The sequence below is a fragment of the Leuresthes tenuis genome, unplaced genomic scaffold (genome assembly GCF_036924035.1).
Source record: "Leuresthes tenuis unplaced genomic scaffold, fLeuTen1.0.hap1 SCAF_4, whole genome shotgun sequence".
NCBI lineage: Eukaryota > Metazoa > Chordata > Actinopteri > Atheriniformes > Atherinopsidae > Leuresthes > Leuresthes tenuis.
In genome coordinates this window covers 29,356,109-29,374,821 of record NW_027325358.1, presented here as the reverse complement: position 1 = coordinate 29,374,821, position 18,713 = coordinate 29,356,109, and positions in this window count along the sequence as shown.

The window sequence follows — 18,713 nt, the reverse complement described above, 5'->3', positions numbered from 1 at the left end:
AAGTGCTAGATCTTCATCTGGGATTTTAACAGTGTCATATAACTATTCAACAGATCAGTTAAAAAAAAGCCTGCTCATGGAGATGTTTCAGGATCTGGATACCAAGCGTGGACCTAATGTTTTCATTTTTGCAATTCTGATACAGGCTATTGAGCAGTGATAACTAACACCAAGTTCAGATACTGCGGATTTTCTACCTTTGATATGTTAAGATTGAGCCAATCAGGGACAACCTTGAAGGATCTCTTTGGTTTTGTAGGATCAGTAATTACCTGAGAAAGGTTGATATTGGTACACACCTTTTTTAAATGATCAGAGGCAGAGTTCAACTTGTTTAAATTAAAATTGCCACACAGAGATTGGGTTTAGGCCACATGCACACAGAATGACATCAACAAATATAAGAAATATTAAACATTTACACATAGATTTTTGAATACATGTAGAGGAATGATACTTTGAAATGTGCTCATTGCGGAGTTATGATCAGTTGAGTAATGAAGGTTGAACTATTCTAGGAAAGAGGTTTTATTCCCAGCATCATGATGGACACTCCTGATATAGAAGGTTTCGCTAACGCATTGGAATTGTTTTACTATTTTCATATGCATGTGCAATGAAGAATTGCTTGCTGCTGATAAATGCAAAGAAGAACAGCTTACACATAGATGCTCACATATAGGCTGCTGAATGCAATGAAGACCTGCTTATCAAGTAAAGTTCAATGTCAATGTGTAATATTCAATTAGCATTTGCAAAACAGTGAAGTTAAACAATGAATGGGTCCATAGTCGGTATGAGAAGACTACAGGAATATTTACCTGGGTGTACGTTCAAACAGAGATGAGAAAATTGCGATAAATAATTGTTTGTTTGTTTGTTAGTATGTATAGGAATGTTATGTGTATAAACTGTGTTGAGTTATAGTTACTCAGTAGTGTCTCAGTGAAACAACCGACGGGGGAAGCCTTGCGGTGACAACAAAAGCAGTGTTTTACTGATCAGTCAAGTTGCTCCAGTGTACTCCATACAAACTGGTTGGCTACTGAAGGGATAGAAAATGGGGAATACTTGTTTTAAAGCAAACAAGGAATTAGATGGGAAAAATACATGTTTTAACGGGACCCAGACAATATTAAATACTCAGACAGATGGGAGAAGAAGTGTAGTTTTGTAGGAAATCACAAAATTATTACATAGAATTAGTGAAATCAATTGAAGAATGCCTTTCTGAAGAGCTGTTTACCACAGATGAGCAGCTTTGCGACCAAGCACATTGTAGATCGCTTTACTGCCAAAATGATCTAATTTAATGGATTGGTTTAGACATGCATAACAGCATTTTAAGAACAAAGAGAGAAACAAAAAGGGACAACGCTTCATGGTGGAAGGGGATGTATAAATAACTGTGTATATGATGAAGGGGGTGGCAACACCCATTCCAAAATCCCGCCATTCCGACATCCCGCTATTCCGACATCCCACCATTCTGACATACCACCATTCCGACATACCACCATTCCGACATGCAAACGTCCCACCATTCCGACATCCCACCATTGCGACATCCCGCTATTCTGACGTTCAAATGTCCCACCATTCCGACAAGGCTTTCCGTATAAGGAAATGTGTGTTACTCAACAGGTGAGTCCCTTCTTTCTGTTCATGCAATTTATATGTTTAACACATGTTTATAGACAAGCGTTATTAAAAACACAAAGTCTCCGCAACTGGAGGAGGAGAAGCAGTCCGCGGTGGTTTTCAATCACACACTCCAATGCCACTTGTTTCAACTTCCGAAAATTTAATCCAGGAAAAAAAGGCTTACAAACATGGACCAAAACGGCTCCATAACACGCACAAGAATCCAAAAGAAACGAAAGTTAACTAAAAGAAAGCAAATAAACAGTATGAAGTGGTCAAAATTGGTTTTACGCATGCCTATGTGCGTCTGGCACATGCGTCTTCGGGCTCTCCAACGTTGGTTTGTGGATGAAAGCTATATGTTCAGCTGTAATGTCATGTAAAAACAATCTCTACATGACATTTACTCCCAGGTGTGACCAGTTAGGTCCTTAAGATATCAACAGGCTGTATAAAGCTACAACCGTTGCGGCTGTGTGTTTGTGCCAAATGTGCAAAGCCCATCCGCGCTTCCCAAAATTGGAGTGAGTACTCATAAATCACGTGAATAACATGAATAAACGTTTTTACAAAATTTTGTTGTGTTTTATACGTTCTATGCTGTCATTTCTCTCTTCTCCTATTGGCAAGGCAAGGCAGAGTGCTCGCAACTGTGTCCTGTGCAGTAGCCGTGATATCTGTAATTGCAATTATTACTTTTGCATATGATGACAGCGTGCAAAAGACACATGGGCTCTGTGGAGAGCTCCGCTCCAGCTGGCTGCTGTGACAGCTCACTGACACTGTATTTCTGCTTAATCAGTTTCAGTCTCGCCAGAGTTACATTAATATCTGTATTTTTATATTTGAAATTCAGGGGATTTTGATAATAGATTATTAAAGTTTGTTTGCGAGGCTGTGGCCTCTGCATGTGCAAAGCTTGTGCGCCAAACTTTAGGGCGTATTTGCGCCGGCATATCATTAGTGCAAAATGTTTTGGGTAAAAAATAGGCTATTAAAAGGAACTGTCGGAATGGCGGTATGTTAAAAAAACAAAAAAAACATACCGCCATTCCGACCATAGGAGGAAAAAAGTGTCGGAATGGTGGGACGTTTGATAAAAAATTAAGTGTCGCCATTCCGACAATTGGAGACCCATGTCGGAATGGCGAGATGTCGGAATGGCAGCATGTAACCATGATGAAGGAGAGACCATTTGAGCAGCACAGCCATTTCGCAGCACAGGGACAGCAATCCAAGTTACAGGATCTCCCACGTGGTATCACCTGTCACATTGTGTCAAGGCATCAAAAGAAGAAAAAATCACCAAACTCAAGGACAAAAAGACAAAGACTCCGGTGAACGAAGACAGAGGACTGACAAACCAGAAATACAAAAGGATTCTCGATATCAAGATCCAGAAGAAGAGGCTAACAATGCCACGAACACTTACGATGCTGGGAATGATGCCAGCAATGAACAGAGAAGAAGATTCAGTGTCATCAATCTGCATTACGTGCCTCTAATGAGGGGTTGAATATAGAATCCTCAACGATTACAACGTCTCTGGGAACTGTGACAACAACAAGGTTTAAACCATTTTGATATATATTGTAACCTATTGTCTAAGGAATAGTGCTGAAAATGAGGTAAATCTAATCCACCACTGTCCTTGGTCTTCTGTAGGGTTTTTAAACTAATACGTGGTGGTTTGTTTTTCCACAGAAATTTGGAGATGCATGAATCTAGTGACTTAAACCAAGTAGCAGATGGTTTTATGGGGATCATTGAGAACAAATAGTTAACTTTTGGTAGTATCATCATTTTAATGGATGTAACTCTCCCCATAAGTGATATAGGTAAGGACTTCCAACGAGAGATCGTCCTCTACTGTCTTTAATAATTGCACATAATTTAGCTTTGTTAGCTCTGAGATCCTGGAGGAAATGTTTATGCCTGAATATCTAATATTTCCTGACTGTAAAGTGATCGCAGGTATATTATGGACCCTACAGTTAATGGGCAGAACTGTGGTCTTAGACCAGTTGATAGAGTAGTCAGAAAGTGCTGAGAATTTATTTATGAGTGTGATCGTGTGACTGAGAGACGTCTGTGAGTTCTGAAGGAAAAGTAATACATCATCAGCATAAAGACTTATTTTATGCTCAATATTTTGGGATTAATTACTCACAAACGGGTAAGAAAAGGTAGTATTGCCAGACCATACATGATCAAAACAGGGAGCGGAGGTGGTTCAGCTGCAAGGTGTGAATGTCTGACTATAGTTTGTAAAAAGCGGGTAAGATAAGGTGCGAATGCCCGACAATGTATGATCAAAAGAGGGAGCGGAGGTTTTCGGCTGCAAGAAGGTCTGAATGTCCACCCAAAATTCCTGAAAAATGGGTAAAAAAAGGGTGCGAATGCCAAACCATACATCATCAAAAGCAGGAGTGGATGTGTTCGGCTACAAGAAGATTTGAATGTCCATCAATAATTGCTTTAAAACATGAAAGAAAATTTTCGAATATCAAACCGCACATGATCATAAGTGGGAGAGGAGTTGTTCAGCTGCAAGAAGGTGTGAATGTCCACCCATAATTACTGAAAAATGGGTAAGAAAAGGTGAAAATGCCCAACCATACATCATCAAAAGCAGGAGTGGATGTGTTCGGCTACAAGAAGGTTTGAATGTCCGAGCATAGTTTGTAAAAAGCGGGTAAGAAAAGGTTCGAATGCCCAAACATACACCATCAAAAGAGGGAGCGGAGGTGTTCCGCTGTAAGAAGGTGTGAACGTCCAACCATGGTTTGTAAAAAGCTTGTAAGAAAAGGTTCGAATGCCCGAATATATACCATCAAAAGCGGAAGCGGAGGTGTTCGGCTGCAAGAAGGTGTGAACGTCCGACCAAAGTTTGTAAAAAGCAGTTAAGAAAAGGTTCGAATATCCAACCAAACATAATCAAAAGCGGGAGCAGAGCTGTTCGACTGCAAGTAGGTGTGAATGTCCAGCCATAATTAGTCACAAACGGGTAAGAAAAGGTAGTATTGCCAGACCATACATGATCAAAACAGGGAGCTGAGGTGGTTCAGCACCAAGGTGTGAATGTCTGACTATAGTTTGTAAAAAGCGGGTAAGATAAGGTGCGAATGCCCGACAATGTATAATCAAAAGAGGGAGCAGAGGTTTTCGGCTACAAGAAGGTTTGAATGTCCGACCATAGTTTGTAAAAAGCGGGTAAGAAAAGGTTCAAATGCCTGACTATACACCATCAAAAGCGGGAGCGGAGATGTTCCGCTGTAAGACGGTGTGAATGTCCGACCATATTTGGTAAAAAGCGGGTAAGAAAAGGTTAAAATACCCGACTGTACACAATCAATAGCGGGAGCGGAGTTGTTTGGCTACAAGAAGGTGTGAAAGTCCGACCACGGTTTGTAAAAAGCGGGTAAGAAAAGGTTCGAATGCCCGAATATATACCATCAAAAGTGGAAGTGGATGTGTTCGGCTGCAAGAAGGTGTGAACGTCCGACCAAAGTTTGTAAAAAGCAGTTAAGAAAAGGTTCGAATATCCAACCAAACATAATCAAAAGCGGGAGCAGAGCTGTTCGACTGCAAGTAGGTGTGAATGTCAGATCATAATTTGCAAAAAGCTGATGAGAAAGGGTGAGAATGCCCGGCTATACACCATCAAATGCGGGAGCGGAAGGGTTCGGCTGTGAGTAGGTGTGAATGTCCAACCATAATTGCTGAAAAATGTGTTAGAAGAGACTAGAATGCCGGACAAGACATCATCAAATGCGGGAGCGGAGTTGTTCGGCTGTGAGTAGGTGTGAATCTCCGAGCATAGTTTGTAAAAAGGGGGTAAGAATAGGTTGGAATGCCCGAACATACACTATCAAAACAGGGAGCTAAGGTGGCTCAGCTGCAAGGTGTGAATGTCTGACTATAGTTTGTAAATAAGGTGCGAATGCCCAACAATGTATAATCAAAAGAGGGAGCGGAGGTTTTCGGCTACAAGAAGGTTTGAATGTCCGACCATAGTTTGTAAAAAGTGGGTAAGAAAAGGTTCAAGCGCCTGACTATACACCATCAAAAGCGGGAGCAGAGGTGTTCCGCTGTAAGACGGTGTGAATGTCCGACCATATTTGGTAAAAAGCGGGTAAGAAAAGGTTAAAATACCCGACTGTACACAATCAATAGCGGGAGAGGAGGTGTTCGGCTGCAAGAAGGTGTGAATGTCCACCCATAGTTACTGAAAAATGGGTAAGAAAAGGTGCGAATGCCCAACCATACATTATCAAAAGCAGGTGTGAATGTCAGATCATAATTTGCAAAAAGCTGATGAGAAAGGGTGAGAATGCCCGACTGCACACCATCAAATGCGGGAGCGGAGTTGTTCGGCTGTGAGTAGGTGTGAATCTCCGACCGTAATTTCTGAAAAATGTGTTAGAAAAGGTAAGAATGCCGGTCCATACATCATCAAAAGCGAGAGAGGTGGTGTTCGGCTGCAAGTAGGTGTGAATGTCCAGCCATAATTACTCACAAACGGGTAAGAAAAGGTAGTATTGCCAGACCATACATAATCAAAACAGGGAGCGGAGGTGGTTCAGCTGCAAGAAGGTGTGAATGTCCGACTAAAGTTCAAATATATTAACAAAAGCGGGAGGAGAGGTCTTCGGATGATAGTGGTTGAGAATTTCCAACCATAATCTATAAAATTCGGTGAAAAAAAGGTGTGATAGAAACACTAAAAGGTGGAGCGGAAGTGTTCGGCTGCAAGAAGGTTTTAATGTCCGACTATATTTGGTGAAAAGCAGGTGAAGCAAGGTCTGAATGCCCAACCTTACATCATCAAAAGCGAGATCAGAGGTGTTTGGCTGCATGAAGGCCATAGTTTGCAAAAAGCGGGTGAGAAAAGGTGCGAATGTCCAACCATACATGATCAAAACAGGGAGCGGAGGTGTTTGGCTGTGACAAGGTGTGAATGTCCACCCAAAATTAATGAAAAGCGGGTAAAAAGTAGGTTTGAATGCCCAAGCATACATCATCAAAAGAAGGAGTGGATGTGTTCGGCTACAAGAAGGTTTGAATGTCCGAGCATAGTTTGTAAAAAGCGGGTAAGAAAAGGTTCGAATGCCCAAACATACACCATCAAAAGAGGGAGCGGAGGTGTTCCGCTGTAAGGTGTGAATGTCCGACCATAGTTGGTAAAATGTGGGTAAGAAAAGGTTAAAATACCCGACTGTACACAATCAATAGCGGGAGCGGATGTGTTTGGCTACAAGAATGTGTGAAAGTCCGACCATGGTTTGTAAAAAACGGGTAAGAAAAGGTGCGAATGCCCGTCAATGTATGATCAAAAGAGGGAGCGGAGGTTTTTGGCTACAAGAAGGTTTGAATGTCCGACCATAGTTTGTAAAAAGCGGGTAAGAAAAGGTTCAAATGCCTGACTATACACCATCAAAAGCGGGAGCGGAGGTGTTCCGCTGTAAGACGGTGTGAATGTCCGACCATAGTTGGTAAAAAGCGGGTAAGAAAAGGTTAAAATACCCGACTGTACACAATCAATAGGGTGAGTGGAGTTGTTCGGCTACAAGAAGGTGTGAAAGTCCAACCATGGTTTGTAAAAAGCTGGTAAGAAAAGGTTCGAATGCCCGAATATATACCATCAAAAGCGGAAGCGGAAGTGTTCGGCTGCAAGAAGGTGTGAACGTCCGACCAAAGTTTGTAAAAAGCAGTTAAGAAAAGGTTCGAATATCCAACCAAACATAATCAAAAGCGGGAGAAGAGCTGTTCGACTGCAAGTAGGTGTGAATGTCCAGCCATAATTACTCACAAACGGGTAAGAAAAGGTAGTATTGCCAGACCATACATGATCAAAACAGGGAGCTGAGGTGGTTCAGCACCAAGGTGTGAATGTCTGACTATAGTTTGTAAAAAGCGGGTAAGATAAGGTGCGAATGCACGATAATGTATAATCAAAAGAGGGAGCAGAGGTTTTCGGCTACAAGAAGGTTTGAATGTCCGACCATAGTTTGTAAAAAGCGGGTAAGAAAAGGTTACCATACATCATCAAAAGCAGGAGTGGATGTGTTCGGCTACAAGAAGATTTGAATGTCCATCAATAATTGCTTTAAAACATGAAAGAAAATTTTCGAATATCAAACCGCACATGATCATAAGCGGGAGAGGAGTTGTTCAGCTGCAAGAAGATGTGAATGTCCACCCATAATTACTGAAAAATGGGTAAGAAAAGGTGAAAATGCCCAACCATACATCATCAAAAGCAGGAGCGGAGGTGTTCCGCTGTAAGAAGGTGTAAATGTCCGACCATAGTTGGTAAAAAACGGGTAAGAAAAGGTTAAAATACCCGACTGTACACAATCAATAGCGGGAGCGGAGTTGTTTGGCTACAAGAAGGTGTGAAAGTCCGACCACGGTTTGTAAAAAGCGGGTAAGAAAAGGTTCGAATGCCCGAATATATACCATCAAAAGTGGAAGTGGATGTGTTCGGCTGCAAGAAGGTGTGAACGTCCGACCAAAGTTTGTAAAAAGCAGTTAAGAAAAGGTTCGAATATCCAACCAAACATAATCAAAAGCGGGAGCAGAGCTGTTCGACTGTAAGTAGGTGTGAATATCAGATCATAATTTGCAAAAAGCTGATGAGAAAGGGTGAGAATGCCCGGCTATACACCATCAAATGCGGGAGCGGAAGTGTTCGGCTGTGAGTAGGTGTGAATGTCCAACCATAATTGCTGAAAAATGTGTTAGAAGAGACTAGAATGCCGGACAAGACATCATCAAATGCGGGAGCGGAGTTGTTCGGCTGTGAGTAGGTGTGAATCTCCGAGCATAGTTTGTAAAAAGGGGGTAAGAATAGGTTCGAATGCCCGAACATACACTATCAAAACAGGGAGCTGAGGTGGCTCAGCTGCAAGGTGTGAATGTCTGACTATAGTTTGTAAATAAGGTGCGAATGCCCAACAATGTATAATCAAAAGAGGGAGCGGAGGTTTTCGGCTACAAGAAGGTTTGAATGTCCGACCATAGTTTGTAAAAAGCGGGTAAGAAAAGGTTCAAATGCCTGACTATACACCATCAAAAGCGGGAGCGGAGGTGTTCCGCTGTAAGACGGTGTGAATGTCCGACCATATTTGGTAAAAAGCGGGTAAGAAAAGGTTGAAATACCCGACTGTACACAATCAATAGGGGGAGCGGAGTTGTTTGGCTACAAGAAGGTGTGAAAGTCCGACCACGGTTTGTAAAAAGCGGGTAAGAAAAGGTTCGAATGCCCGAATATATACCATCAAAAGTGGAAGTGGATGTGTTCGGCTGCAAGAAGGTGTGAACGTCTGACCAAAGTTTGTAAAAAGCAGTTAAGAAAAGGTTCGAATGTCCAACCAAACATAATCAAAAGCGGGAGCAGAGCTGTTCGACTGCAAGTAGGTGTGAATGTCAGATCATAATTTGCAAAAAGCTGATGAGAAAGGGTGAGAATGCCCGGCTATACACCATCAAATGCGGGAGCGGAAGTGTTCGGCTGTGAGTAAGTGTGAATGTCCAACCATAATTGCTGAAAAATGTTTTAGAAGAGACTAAAATGCCGGACAAGACATCATCAAATGCGGGAGCGGAGTTGTTCGGCTGTGAGTAGGTGTGAATCTCCGAGCATAGTTTGTAAAAAGGGGGTAAGAATAGGTTCGAATGCCCGAACATACACTATCAAAACAGGGAGCTGAGGTGGCTCAGCTGCAAGGTGTGAATGTCTGACTATAGTTTGTAAATAAGGTGCGAATGCCCAACAATGTATAATCAAAAGAGGGAGCGGAGGTTTTCGGCTACAAGAAGGTTTGAATGTCCGACCATAGTTTGTAAAAAGCGGGTAAGAAAAGGTTCAAATGCCTGACTATACACCATCAAAAGCGGGAGCAGAGGTGTTCCGCTGTAAGACGGTGTGAATGTCCGACCATATTTGGTAAAAAGCGGGTAAGAAAAGGTTAAAATACCCGACTGTACACAATCAATAGCGGGAGAGGAGGTGTTCAGCTGCAAGAAGGTGTGAATGTCCACCCATAATTACTGAAAAATGGGTAAGAAAAGGTGCGAATGCCAAACCATACATTATCAAAAGCAGGTGTGAATGTCAGATCATAATTTGCAAAAAGCTGATGAGAAAGGGTGAGAATGCCCGACTATACACCATCAAATGCGGGAGCGGAGTTGTTCGGCTGTGAGTAAGTGTGAATCTCCGACCATAATTGCTGAAAAATGTGTTAGAAAAGGTAAGAATGCCGGTCCATACATCATCAAAAGCGGGAGAGGTGGTGTTCGGCTGCAAGTAGGTGTGAAAGTCCAGCCATAATTACTAACAAACGGGTAAGAAAAGGTAGTATTGCCAGACCATACATGATCAAAACAGGGAGCGGAGGTGGTTCAGCTGCAAGAAGGTGTGAATGTCCGACTAAAGTTCAAATATATGAACAAAAGCGGGAGGAGAGGTCTTCGGATGAGAGTGGTTGAGAATTTCCAACCATAATCTATAAAATGCGGTGAAAAAAAGGTGTGATAGAACACTAAAAGGTGGAGCGGAAGTGTTCGGCTGCAAGAAGGTGTGAATGTCCGACTATATTTGGTGAAAAGCAGGTGAAGCAAGGTCTGAATGCCCAACCTTACATCATCAAAAGCGAGATCAGAGGTATTTGGCTGCATGAAGGCCATAGTTTGCCAAAAGCGGGTAAGCTGCGAATGACCGACTAAATATCAACAAAAGGTCTTCGGATGCAAGTGGGTGTGAATATCCCACCATACAAGTATGGTGGAGAGGAAGCTGTGAACAGCCGACCATAGTTGGCAAAAAGCGGGTGAGAAAAGGTGCGAATATCCAACCATACATGATCAAAACAGGGAGCGGAGGTGTTTGGCTGTGACACCAAAATTAATGAAAAGCGGGCAACAAGTAGGTTTGAATGCCCAAGCATACATCATCAAAAGCAGGAGTGGATGTGTTCGGCTACAAGAAGGTTTGAATGTCCGAGCATAGTTTGTAAAAAGCGGGTAAGAAAAGGTTCGAATGCCCAAACATACACCATCAAAAGAGGGAGCGGAGGTGTTCCGCTGTAAGAAGGTGTGAATGTCCGACCATAGTTGGTAATAAACGGGTAAGAAAAGGTTAAAATACCCGACTGTACACAATCAATAGGGGGAGCGGAGTTGTTCAGCTACAAGAAGGTGTGAAAGTCCAACCATGGTTTGTAAAAAGCTGGTAAGAAAAGGTTCGAATGCCCGAATATATACCATCAAAAGCGGAAGCGGAGGTTTTCGACTGCAAGTAGGTGTGAATGTCCAGCCATAATTACTCACAAACGGGTAAGAAAAGGTAGTATTGCCAGACCATACATGATCAAAATAGGGAGCTGAGGTGGTTCAGCTGCAAGGTGTAAATGTCTGACTATAGTTTGTAAAAAGCGGGTAAGACAAGGTGCGAATGCCCGACAATGTATGATCAAAAGAGGGAGTGGAGGTCTTCGGCTGCAAGGTCTGAATGTCCAACCATAATTTCTAAAAACCGGGTAAGAAAAGGCTCGAAATTCCGACTATACACAATCAAAAGCGGGAGCGGGAGGTTTTCAGCTGCAAATCCTTCACTCAAACCAAGTGAAAACTGCTTTGTCCTTCATATTTATCAATGTCTAGATCGACTTCAACAAAGAACAACATTGTACTTTGCAGTAAAGAAAGAGCAAATCAAAAGTTTTAGGAATCCGAGAATAAGCTTATTTTCATGAGTTCTGCACGATTATTGATTTTACTATAAATGAATGCCTTCACTCAAACTATGTTAAAACTGCTTTGTCCGTTATATTTATCAATGTCTAGATTGACTTCAACAAAGAACAACACTGGATTTTGCAGTAGAAGAAAGAGCAACACTGAAGGATCAGTAATCCGAGAATAAGCTTCTTTTCATACGTTCTGCATGATTTGGGATTTTATGTATAAAATGAATTCCTTCACTCAAACCAAGTTAAAACTGCTTTGTCCTTCATATTTATCAATGTCTAGATTTACTTCAACAAAGAACAACATTGTATTTTGCAGTAGTAGAAAGAGCAACACTTGAAGGAACAGGAATCCGAGAATAAGCTTATTTTCATACGTTCTGCATGATTTGGGATTTTATGTATAAAATGAATTCCTTTACTCAAACTATGTTAAAACTGCTTTGTCCTTCATATTTATCAATGTCTAGATTGACTTCAACAAAGAACAACATTGTATTTTGCAGTAGAAGAAATAGCAACACTGAAGGATCAGGAATCCGAAAACACGCTTATTTTCATACGTTCTGCTTGATTTGGGATTTTGCTATAAAATGAATTCCTTCACTCAAACAAAGTGGAAACTGCTTTGTCCTTCATATTTATCAATGTCTATATCGATTTCAACAAAGAACAAGGCTGTATTTTGCAGTATAGGAAAGAGCAACACTGGAGGATCAGGAATCCGAGAATAAGCTTACTTTCATGAGTCCTGCACGATTTCGGATTTTCCTATAAAATGAATTGCTTTGCTCAAACCAAGTTAAAATTGCTTTGTCCTTCATAGTTATCCATGTCTAAAATGTATCAAGCATAAAGTTCCTCATATTACCCTGAATGAGAAAGAAGCATCCCTTTGGTTGAGCAATACGTTCCTTATGCGGAGTTATGCATGATTTCGGATTTTGCTATAAAATTCATTCCTTCACACCTTTTTTTTTTCACCGCATTTTATAGATTATGGTTGGAAATTTCAACCACTCTAATCCGAAGACCTCTCCTCCCGCTTTTGTTAATATATTTGAACTTTAGTTGGACATTCACCCCTTTTTGCAGCTAAACCACCTCCGCTCCCTGTTTTGATCATGTATGGTCTGGCAATACTACATTTTCTTACCCGTTTGTGAGTAATTATGGCTGGATATTCACACCTACTTGCAGCTGAACACAATCTCTCTCGCTTTTAATTATGTTTGGATATTCGAACCTTTTCTTTACTGCTTTTTGCCAACTTTGGTCGGACGTTCACACCTTCTTGCAACCGAACATCTCCGCTTCCGCTTTTGATGGTATATATTCGGGCATTCGAACCTTTTCTTACCAGCTTTTTACAAACGATGGTTGGACATTCACACCTTCTTACAGCCAAACAACTCCGCTCCCGCTATTGATTGTGTACAGTCGGGTATTTTAACCTTTTCTTACCCGCTTTTTACCAACTATGGTCGGACATTCACATCGTCTTACAGCGGAACATCTCCGCTCCCGCTTTTGATGGTGTATAGTCAGTCATTTGAACCTTTTCTTACCCGCTTTTTACAAACTATGGTCGGACATTCAAACCTTCGTGTAGCCGAAAACCTCTGCTCTCTCTTTTAATTATACATTGTCGGGCATTCGCACCTTATCTTACCCGCTTTTTACAAACTATAGTCAGACATTCACACCTTGCAGCTGAACCACCTCAGCTCCCTGTTTTGATCATGTATGGTCTGGCAATACTACCTTTTCTTACCCCTTTGTGAGTAATTATGGCTGGACATTCACACCTACTTGCAGTCGAACAGCTCTGCTCCGGCTTTTGATTATGTTTGGTTGGATATTCGAACCTTTTCTTAACTGCTTTTTACAAACTTTGGTCGGACGTTCACACCTTCTTGCAGCCGAACACCTCCGCTTCCGCTTTTGATGGTATATATTCGGGCATTCGAACCTTTTCTTACCAGCTTTTTACAAACCATGGTTGGACTTTCACATCTTCTTGTAGCCGAACAACTCCGCTCCCCCTATTGATTGTGTACAGTCGGGTATTTTAACCTTTTCTTACCCACTTTTTACCAACTATGGTCGGACATTCACACCTTCTTACAGCGGAACACCTCCGCTCCCTCTTTTGATGGTGTATGTTTGGGCATTCGAACCTTTTCTTACCCGCTTTTTACAAACTATGCTCGGACATTGAAACCTTCTTGTAGCCGAACACATCCACTCCTTCTTTTGATGATGTATGCTTGGGCATTCAAACCTACTTTTTGCCCGGTTTTCATTAATTTTGGGTGGACATTCACACCTTGTCACAGCCAAACACCTCCGCTCCCTGTTTTGATCATGTATGGTTGGACATTCGCACCTTGTCTCACCCGCTTTTTGCAAACTATGGTCGGCTGTTCACAGCTTCCTCTCCACCATACTTGTATGGTGGGATGTTCACACCCAGTTGCATCCGAAGACCTCTGCCCCCACTTTTGTTGATATTTAGTTGGTCATTCGCAGCTTACCCGCTTTTGGCAAACTATGGCCTTCTTGCAGCCAAACACCTCTGATCTCGCTTTTGATAATGTAAGGTTGGGCATTCAGACCTTGCTTCACCTGCTTTTCACCAAATATAGTCGGACATTCACACCTTCTTGCAGCCGAACACTTCCGCTCCACCTTTTAGTGTTCTATCACACCTTTTTTTCACCGAATTTTATAGATTATGGTTGGAAATTCTCAACCACTCTCATCCGAAGACCTCTCCTCCCGCTTTTGTTAATATATTTGAACTTTAGTGAGACATTCACACCTTCTTGCAGCTGAACCACCTCCGCTCCCTGTTTTGATCATGTATGGACCGGCATTCTTACCTTTTCTAACACATTTTTCAGAAATTACGGTCGGAGATTCACACCTACTCACAGCCGAACAACTCCGCTCCCGCATTTGATGGTGTGCAGTCGGACATTCTCACCCTTTCTCATCAGCTTTTTGCAAATTATAATCTGACATTCACACCTACTTGCAGTCGAAAAGCTATACTCCCGCTTTTGATTATGTTTGGTTGGATATTCAAACCTTTTCTTAACTGCTTTTTACAAACTTTGGTTGGACGTTCACACCTTCTTGTAGCCGAACACATCCACTCCTGCTTTTGATGATGTATGGTTGGGCATTCGCACCTTTTTTTTACCCATTTGTCAGGAATAATGGGTGGACATTCACACCTTCTTGCAGCTGAACACCTCCTCTCCCACTTATGATCATGTGCGGTTTGATTTTCGAAAATTTTCTTTCATGTTTTCTAGGAATTATTGATGGACATTTAGACCTTCTTGCAGCTGAACACCTCCGCTCCTGCTTTTGATCATACCTTGTCAGGAATTCGCACCATGTCTTACCCGCTTTTTACAAACTTTAGTCGAACATTTACACCTTTTTGCAGCCGAACACCACCTCTCTCGCTTTTGATGATGTATGGTCCGGCATTCTTTCCTTTTCTAACACATTTTTCAGCAATTATGGTCGGACATTCACACCTACTCAGAGCCGAACACCTCCGCTCCCGCATTTGATGGTGTATAGTCGGGCATTCTCACCCTTTCTCATCAGCTTTTTGCAAATTATGATCTGACATTCACACCTGCTTTTGAAAATGTATGGTTGGGCATTCGCACCTTTTTTTACCCATTTTTCAGGAATTATGGGTGGACATTCACACTTTCTTGCAGCTGAACACCTCCTCTCCTTCTTATGATCATGTGCGGATGATATTCGAAAATTTTCTTTCATGTTTTAAAGCAATTATTGATGGACATTCAGACCTTCTTGCAGCTGAACCACTCTGCTCCCGCTTTTGATGGTGTATAGTCGGGCTTTCGAGCCTTTCCTTCCCGGTTTTTACAAATTATGGTTGGACATTCAGACCTTCTTGCAGCCGAACACCTCCGCTCCCTCCTTTGATCATACATTGTCGGGCATTAGCACCTTTTCTTACCCGCTTTTTACAAACCATAGTCGGACTTTCACATCTTTTAGTAGCCGAACAACTCCGCTCCCGCTATTGATTGTGTACAGTCGGGTATTTTAACCTTTTCTTACCCGCTTTTTACCAACTATGGTCGGACATTCACACCTTCTTACAGCAGAACACCTCCGCTCCCTCTTTTGATGGTGTATGTTCGGGCAGTCAAACTTTTTCTTACCTGCTTTTTACAAACTATGGTCAGACATTCAACCCTTCTTGGAGCCGAACACATCCACTCCTGCTTTTGATTATGTATAGTTGGGCATTCGCACCTTTTCTTACCCATTTTTCAGTAATTATGGGTGTACATTCACACCTTCTTGCAGCCAAACACCTCCGCTCCCTCTTTTGATCATACATTTTCGGGCATTCGCACCTTTTCTTACCCGCTTTTTACAAACCATGGTCGGACTTTCACACCTTTTAGTAGCCGAACAACTCCGCACCCGCTACTGATTGTGTACAGTCGGGTATTTTAACCTTTTCTTACCCGTTTTTTACCAACTATGGTCGGACATTCACACCTTCTTACAGCGGAACACCTCCGCTCCCTCCTTTGATGGTGTATGTTCGGGCATTCAAACCTTTTCTTACCCGCTTTTTACAAACTATGGTCAGACGTTCAAACCTTCTTGTAGCCGAACATATCCACTCCTGCTTTTGATGATGTATGGTTGGGCATTTGAACCTACTTGTTGCCCGCTTTTCATTAATTATGGGTGGACATTCACACCTTGTCTCAGCCAAACACCTCCGCTCCCTGTTTTGATCATGTATGGTTTGACATTCGCACCTTTGCTTACCCTCTTTTTATACTGATTGCTCAAGATTAAGTTGTTCTTTCTCAAACTACAAAATTTTTTTAATTGTTGAAACTTGATTTGAAGTGGATAAATAAGGAAGACAAACAGTTTTAAGTCAGGCTGATAGCAATTAATTTTATAGCAAAATCTGTATTTCGTCATTTGTCGAGAGATGCTTATTGCTGAAGAAGTTCTTTCTCATTCTACAAAGTACAACGTTGTTTATCATTGAAACTTGATTAGACATGAATAAATATGAAGGACAAAGCAGTCTTAACATGGTTTGAGTTAAGGAATTCGTTTTATAGGAGAATCCGAATTCGTGCATAACTCGTAAAATAGAGCTTATTTTCGGATTCCTGAAGAATGAGTCTGGTTCTTTCTCATAATACAAAGTTTGTTGTTTATTGTTGAAACTTCATCAGACCGTTAGATATAGTCGGACTCACCTCGACGCACGGCTTGGGATCTGGAACCAGTACTCTTGAGAGGGGTTGGACTCTCTTCCACTCTGGAGTTGCCCGTGGTGAGAGGCGCAAAGCAGGTGTGGGCATACTTATTGCCCCCCGGCTGTGTGCCAGTACATTGGGGTTTACCCCAGTGAACGAGAGGGTAGCCTCCCTCCGCCTTTGGGTGGGGGGACGAGTCCTGACTGTTGTTTGTGCCTATGCGCCAAACAGCAGTTCAGAGTACCTACCCTTTTTGGAGTCTCTGGGGGAGGCACTGGAGAATGCTCCTACCGGAGACTCCCTCATTCTGCTGGGGGACTTCAATGCTCACGTGGGCAATGACAGTGAGACCTGGAGGGGTGTGATTGGGAGGAACGGCCCCCCCGATCTGAATCAGAGTGGTGTTATGTTGTTGGACTTCTGTGCCAGTCATAGACTGTCCATAACGAACACCATGTTCAGGCATAAGGGTGTCCATATGTGCACTTGGCACCAGGACACCCTTGGCCGCAGTTCGATGATCGACTTTGTGGTTGTATCATCGGACTTGCGGCCGTATGTCCTGGACACTCGGGTGAAGAGAGGGGCGGAGCTGTCAACTGATCACCACCTGGTGGTGAGTTGGCTCCGCTGGTGGGGGAGGATGCCGATCAGACCTGGCAGGCCCAAACGTATTGTGAGGGTCTGCTGGGCGCGTTTGTCAGAATCCCCCGTCAGAAGGAGCTTTAACTTCCACCTCCGGCAGAGCTTCAACCATATTTGAGGTGGGGGACATTGAGTCCGAATGGGCCATGTTCCGTGACTCCATTGCCGAGGCAGCTGGTCGGAGTTGTGGCCGTAAGGTGGTCGGTGCCTGTCGTGGCGGCAACCCTCGAACCTGCTGGTGGACACCAGTGGTGAGGGAAGCCGTCAAGCTGAAGAAGGAGTCCTATCGGGCCTTTTTGGCCAGTGGGACCCTGGAAGAAGCTGATAGGTACCGACGGGCCAGACGGGCCACGGCTTCGGCGGTTGTGAGGCAAAAACTCGGGCCTGGGAGGAGTTCGGTGAGACCATGGAGAACGATTTCCGGACGGCCTCGAAAAGATTCTGGTCCACCATCCGGCGTCTCAGGGGGGGGGAAGCGGCTCACAGTCAACACTGTTTACAGTGGGGACGGGGCTTTGCTGACCTCAACTAGGGATGTTGTGAGTCGGTGGGTGGGGGTACTTCGAGGAACTCCTCAATCCTACCAACACGTGCTCGGAAGAGGCAGAGTCGGAGAGCTTGGAGACGGGGCCTCCCATTTCTGGGGCTGAGGTTGCCGAGGTGGTTAAAAAGCTCCTCGGTGGCAAGGCCCCGGGGGTGGATGAGGTCCGTCCTGAGTTTCTCAAGGCTCTGGATGTTGTAGGGCTGTCTTGGCTGACACGCCTCTGCAGTATCGCATTGACATCGGGGACAGTGCCTCTGGACTGGCAGATTGGGGTGGTGGTCCCCCTCTTTAAAAAGGGGGACCGGAGGGTGTGTTCCAACTATAGGGGTATCACACTCCTCAGCCTCCCTGGTAAGGTCTATTCGGGGGTATTGGAGAGGAGGATCCGTCGGATAATCGAGCCTCGGATTCAGGAGATGCAGTGTGGCTTTCGTCCTGGCCGTGGAACAGTGGACCAGCTCTATACCCTCGGCAGGATCCTGGAGGGTGCATGGGAGTTCGCCCAACCAGTCTACATGTGTTTTGTGGACTTGGAGAAAGCGTTCGACCGTGTCCCTCGTGGAGTCCTGTGGGGGGTGCTCTGGGAATATGGAGTGCCGGACCCCTTGATAGGGGCCGTTCGGTCTCTGTATGACCGGTGCCAGAGTTTGGTCCGCATTGCCGGCAGTAAGTCGGATACGTTTCCGGTGAGAGTTGGACTCCGTCAGGGCTGCCCTTTGTCACCGATTCTGTTCCTAACTTTTATGGACAGAATTTCTAGGCGGAGCCAGGGCGTTGAGGGTGTCCCATTTGGCGACCTCAGAATCGGGTCTCTGCTTTTTGCAGATGATG